The sequence below is a fragment of the Citrus sinensis genome, chromosome 1 (genome assembly GCF_022201045.2).
Source record: "Citrus sinensis cultivar Valencia sweet orange chromosome 1, DVS_A1.0, whole genome shotgun sequence".
NCBI classification, from domain to species: Eukaryota; Viridiplantae; Streptophyta; class Magnoliopsida; order Sapindales; family Rutaceae; genus Citrus; species Citrus sinensis.
The window spans coordinates 12,934,240-12,940,199 of NC_068556.1; the positions used below are offsets into that span (position 1 = coordinate 12,934,240).

Sequence of the window (5,960 nt, forward strand, 5' to 3'; positions counted from 1 at the left end):
CGTTGTACTTTTGTGCAAAGAGGCTTGTTTACACACTAATGAGCTTAACTTTTCTTTGCCTAGTGCTATTGTGACTCTTTTGCAGGACTTTGATGATGTGTTTCCAAATGAAGTCCCTAACGGTTTGCCACCTATTAGGGGAATTGAGCATCAAATAGACTTCGTCCCTGGAGCTACCATTCCTAATAGACCTGCATATAGAAGTAACCCCAAGGAGACAAAGGAGCTTCAAAGGCAAGTTGAAGAACTCTTGGCAAAAGGATATGTGAGGGAGAGCATGAGTCCATGTGCAGTACCAGTTTTACTAGTGCCCAAAAAGGATGGAACATGGAGGATGTGTGTTGACTGTCGTGCAATTAATAAAATCACTGTAAAGTATCGACATCCTATTCCTAGACTTGATGACATGCTTGATGAATTGCATGGTTCTTGTGTGTTTAGTAAAATTGATCTTAAAAGTGGGTATCATCAAATTAGGATTAGAGAGGGAGATGAGTGGAAAACTGCCTTTAAAACAAAATATGGTTTATATGAGTGGTTAGTGATGCCATTTGGGTTATCTAATGCACCTAGCACTTTTATGAGGTTAATGAACCATGTTTTGCGTGCTTTTATTGGCAAATTCGTAGTTGTCTATTTTGATGATATTTTGATCTATAGCAAAGGCTTAGATGAACACATTGAACATTTGCAAAGTGTATTGACTGTTTTAAGGAAGGAAAAGCTGTATGCTAATTTGAAGAAGTGTTCCTTTTGTACAAATCAGATTGTTTTTCTTGGTTATGTTGTAAGTGCTAAAGGAATTGAGGTTGATGAAGAGAAGGTAAAGGCTATTAAAGAGTGGCCTACACCTAAAAGTGTAAGTGAGGTAAGAAGTTTTCATGGTTTGGCTAGTTTTTATAGAAGATTTGTGAAAGATTTTAGCACCCTTGCTGCACCATTAACTGAAATTGTGAAGAAACATGTGGGATTTAAGTGGGGTAGTGAACAAGAAAAGGCATTTAATCTAATTAAGGAGAAATTAGTTTCTGCACCATTACTTGCTTTACCTGATTTTACTAAAACTTTTGAAATTGAGTGTGATGCTTCAGGTATAGGTATTGGAGCTGTTTTGATGCAAGAAGGGCGTCCAATTGCTTATTTTAGTGAGAAATTGGGTGGAGCAGCCCTAAACTATCCTACCTATGACAAGGAGATGTATGCATTGGTGAGAGCTTTGGAAACTTGGCAACATTATCTTCTACCTAAAGAGTTTGTTATACACACTGATCATGAGTCCTTGAAGCATTTGAAAGGGCAAGGTAAGTTACATAAGAGACATGCCAAATGGGTTGAATTTATTGAGCCATTTCCTTATGTGATCAAATATAAACAAGGTAAGGAGAATGTGGTGGCTGATGCATTATCTAGAAGGTATGCACTTATCTCTACATTAAATGCAAAGTTGTTAGGATTTGAGTACATTAAAGAATTATATGCTAACGATCCTGATTTTGCTAATGTATTTAATGCTTGTGAGAAAGTTGCATTTGGTAAATTCTATAAGCATGATGGGCTTTTATTTAGAGAAAATAAATTGTGTGTGCCTCATAGTTCTTTGCGTGAATTGCTTGTGCGTGAAGCTCATGGGGGTGGTTTAATGGGACATTTTGGCATTGCAAAGACTTTAGATGTTTTAAAAGAACACTTCTTTTGGCCACATATGAAACGTGATGTTGAAAGAATATGTGAGAAGTGTATCACTTGTAAACATGCTAAGTCAAGAGTTTTACCCCATGGATTGTATAACCCTCTGCCCATACCTAGTGAACCTTGGGTTGATATTTCTATGGACTTTGTTTTGGGTTTACCTAGGTCAAAAAGGGGAAATGATTCTGTTTTTGTTGTTGTTGATAGGTTTTCAAAGATGGCGCATTTCATTCCATGTCATAAAACTGATGATGCGACAAGCATAGCTAATTTGTGGGGTAAGTTGGGTACTAAACTTTTGTTTTCTACTACTTGTCATCCACAAACTGATGGACAAACTGAGGTTGTAAATAAAACTCTGTCTACTTTGTTGCGTGCCATTATTCAAAAGAACTTGAAAACTTGGGAAGAATGTTTGCCACATGTTGAATTTGCTTACAATAGAACTATCCATTCAGCTACTAAATTCTCACCATTTGAGATTGTATATGGTTTTAATCCATTAACTCCTTTGGATTTATTACCTTTACCTATTGATGAACGTGCTAGTATGGATGGTAAAAAGAAAGCTGAATTTGTCAAGCAATTACATGAGAGAACACGTCAACACATAGAAAAGCGAACTGAACAATATGCTACTCAAGCCAACAAAGGACGTAAGCAAGTGGTTTTTCAGCCTGGAGATTGGGTTTGGGTGCATATGAGAAAGGAGAGGTTCCCAGCACAAAGGCGTTCCAAGTTACTTCCAAGGGGAGATGGTCCATTTCAAGTGGTTGCACGGATCAATGACAATGCCTACAAATTGGATCTTCCTGGTGAGTATAATGTGATTGCAACTTTCAATGTTTCTGATCTTTCTCCTTTCGATGTAGGTGAAGATTCGAGGACGAATCCTTTTGAAGAGAGGGGGAATGATGAGAACCATCAAGGGACCATTAAAACTTCAAGTGATCCTTTGCACATTCATGGAGGCCCAATTACAAGAGCAAGAGCCAAAAAGATGCAAGCTGCTTTAAATGGATTAATTGAGAAAATATGGATTGAAAATGCAATTCAAGATGCAAGACATCATGAATTGGGCTTGAAGAGAAGACAAGGCATTGTGGGCATTATTCAAGTCATTGGGCAGCCAAATACACAAGTTGTATCAAATGCAGAAAGGTCAAATTCGGAATAAAAACTGTATTGATTGAGCCAGAATTAAAATGCAAGCTATATACCGTTGGAAAGATAATTAAGTTAGCTTTCCAATAAATTTTACAGAGCTGGATTTGGAGTTCTCTAGAAGGAGTTATGACCAATTCTTTACAGCTTGTTCAGACTTGGGATTTTCAACGAATCCTTTGTTTTTCAACTTATTTGTTTGTTTTGTTTCAAGCTTGTCAATGTGTAAGGTAAGTCTACCATCAATGATGGTGGGCTAACATTAAGTTTGTCAATGATAGCATTAATTATAGTAGGCTAGCATTAAGTTTGTCAAAGATAGCATTGATCATGGTGGGTTGGTGAAGACTTTTGAAACATCTTTTGACAAACTTACTTGGAGGGTTGTTCCAATGTTTCCATTTGTATTTTTAGGTTCTTGGGTTCCTTTTAGCCTATTTAAATTCAGCAACCTTGGTATGTAAGGAGATTAATGTTATTTTGAATTTGAAAGATTATTCTTTCTTTGGTTCTTTTGAGAACTAGTGAACTTATCAAGAATTTACATTCTTGTGGTGTTCCAAATTTAGACTTATCACTCACCTTCTCATCTTTTTCTTGAGTGTGGCGTCAATACCCTTCTCTATACCTTTGGTTCATGTTTTCTTAAGCATTGGGTCAAGGTTTTTGTTTGCCATAAATCTGTTTAGAACTTTCTTGGGAAGTTGAAACTACAAATTAAGTGTAGGATTGAAAGTTTCATTGTGGGATTCGTATCAGGATATAGATCTGATCCATTTATATTGGCCTCCCAAGCCAAACAAGTATTTTATGTAAATGATCAGCTTCAAACAAAGTGGTCTATTGTATGTCATATGCCTACTAGAAGTAATCCCAATCAAATAAATGAAGATGAGGTTAATAATGTAACAAAATATCCTCCATTCACTAGAGAATTACCAACTAATATTTTGTTATATTTCGCTAATGGCGATCGAGCAATCTATGCATGTAACAGCAAAAAGGGAATTTGGGTTACAAATTGATTAACTTCTTGCAGTAAGTGTTTGTTTAACTATTTACCATATGTTACTTTTGGGTTACAAATTGATATGATATTAAATTGAGTAGCATTTTGTTTGTGCAGCTGATTGGTTGTTATATAGGTTGATAAAATCATTTAACTAATGTTGTTCATTTGTTTATTTCAAAGGCAGTAATATGGCTAAGTGAAAACATATTGTGGCTGCTAGTGCTTTTGATCAAGACCCTAATTTAGAAGATGATTACCATGTATTTGCTGATAACATTGATTTAGAAGATGAGGAAGATAAGGCTGATTTGGATGGTGTTGCTGAGTTGGATCGTGCTGAGATAGACGGAGTTGAGTTTGATAGAATTAATTTTGACGGTGTTGATTTGGATGGAGTTGATCTAGATGGTACTGAGAGAGATGATGCTAATTTGCTTGCTCTTGATGTTAATGTTCTTGATGAGTGTTTTTGTAGGGGATGAAGCCTCTAAGTTGGCTTCATTTCTTGGGGTATTGGCTCTTACATCAGTTTCAATTCTTTATTCCGATTTCCATAAGGTTCCTCCAAAGACAAAAGAGCATTTGTAGAAATCTATTCTGGGAAAAAACTTGCTGCATTTTATTTAAAGCTTTTCTTGTCATTTTTCATTTATTAGTTATAATATTTGGATTTTTATTAACTGACACTTAAACAATCTTCCTCCATATTTAGGGTCATTTTATTGTTTATCCTAGAAGTAGGAAGTAGGTAATACAATCAATTGGAACGAAGTTTCAAAACTTCAAGTATATGCTGACAAAAAACAATATCTGGAAGTTTATAAATGATAAAAAGAAATAGTATACTTCCCCAATTGATTACCCCCAAATTAAGCGGCTTGTTTGGGTAAAGTTTGTCGACAAACATTTGTCTGAATCATTTGAAGGAAGTATTTTAAAGCTAGGACAAGTAATATGTTGATAATTCCATCATATTTACCCTGTGTTAAAAAGATGTTTCTTCTTTTGCAGAAAATCAGTTGTGTCAATAAGAATATGAGAGCTTTGAACAAGTGCAATCACCACCTTAGTTGAAAAGGATACGTCGAATTAATGAAAGAAATTGTAAGTGTGTATATATATCAGTAAAAAGGGTATTTTGAACTACTAAATTTTTTACCAGTTAACCAATCTAAATTCTTTATCAAAATAGTGCACAAAATCAGGTACTTCTAAAGACTTAATTGATTGGAGTGAGCTATGGAAGAGAGCTCGGATGCTAAAGAATGGAGGATACGACCTTGAAACTGAACAAGTCATTAAGAAATTGGTAATCAAGTTTAACCATAACAAAAACTGTTATGATATTAGGTCTATGCTCATTTAATAATATTAGTTTCTTTATGGTGGGGTGTCAAAAAAAGCTAAAGGAGGACCAAAAAGACTACTTGACTTTGGATGCAAGAAATGACTTGCGTGCACAAGCCTTGGGAAAGCTTCCTCGAACTGGTCATTTGCAAGGCCTGGGCAAATTTATATCTGCTTCTACATACTTTCATACCATTCGTGGACCCATTCGAAGTGAGTGAGAGAGGGAGCTAGATGCTTGGAAAAAAATCAATTGATGATTAGTTGCAATAAATTTATAGAGAATTGAAGAGGACACCTCGCCATGTAGATGTAAGAAGTTCCACTTTCCCACATAATAAAGTCAATGATAATGACAGTGAGGGAGATGTACATTAGGTTACTTTATTTATAAAATTAGCTAAATTTTTCCTCGTTTAAGATATCTTTCCTTGTATATCTCCCACTTAATACAGTTTAATTTACTTATATTTTTGTCAATAATGCTGACAGGAGTTGGATAATTTGAGCAAGTTAAGTGAGAAGAAGAAGAAATGAATGTCCAGTCAAAAGGAATAACAACTTAAAGTATCAACACTGCGAATGAGGGAAGAAATTAAGAAGAAATAAGAGACACCAAAAAACACTATTGCTGCCATTCTGATGAAGTCTTCTGCCATTTCAATGAAATCAGCTAAAAATGATGATTACGATGATGACAGTGAAGGAGATGTACTGAATGTTAGTTTATTTATAAAATTAGCTATAT

General features: G+C 35.2%; 1 long non-coding RNA gene across 1 annotated transcript; it reads left to right on the forward strand.

Moving 5' to 3' along the window:
- Nucleotides 1–4,724: 4,724 nt before the first annotated feature.
- Nucleotides 4,725–5,580, forward strand: LOC112495916 (uncharacterized). The gene is made up of 3 exons (XR_003062324.2): nt 4,725–4,969; nt 5,058–5,174; nt 5,269–5,580. It is a non-coding gene; the product is annotated as an uncharacterized LOC112495916 (long non-coding RNA).
- Nucleotides 5,581–5,960: the final 380 nt, after the last annotated feature.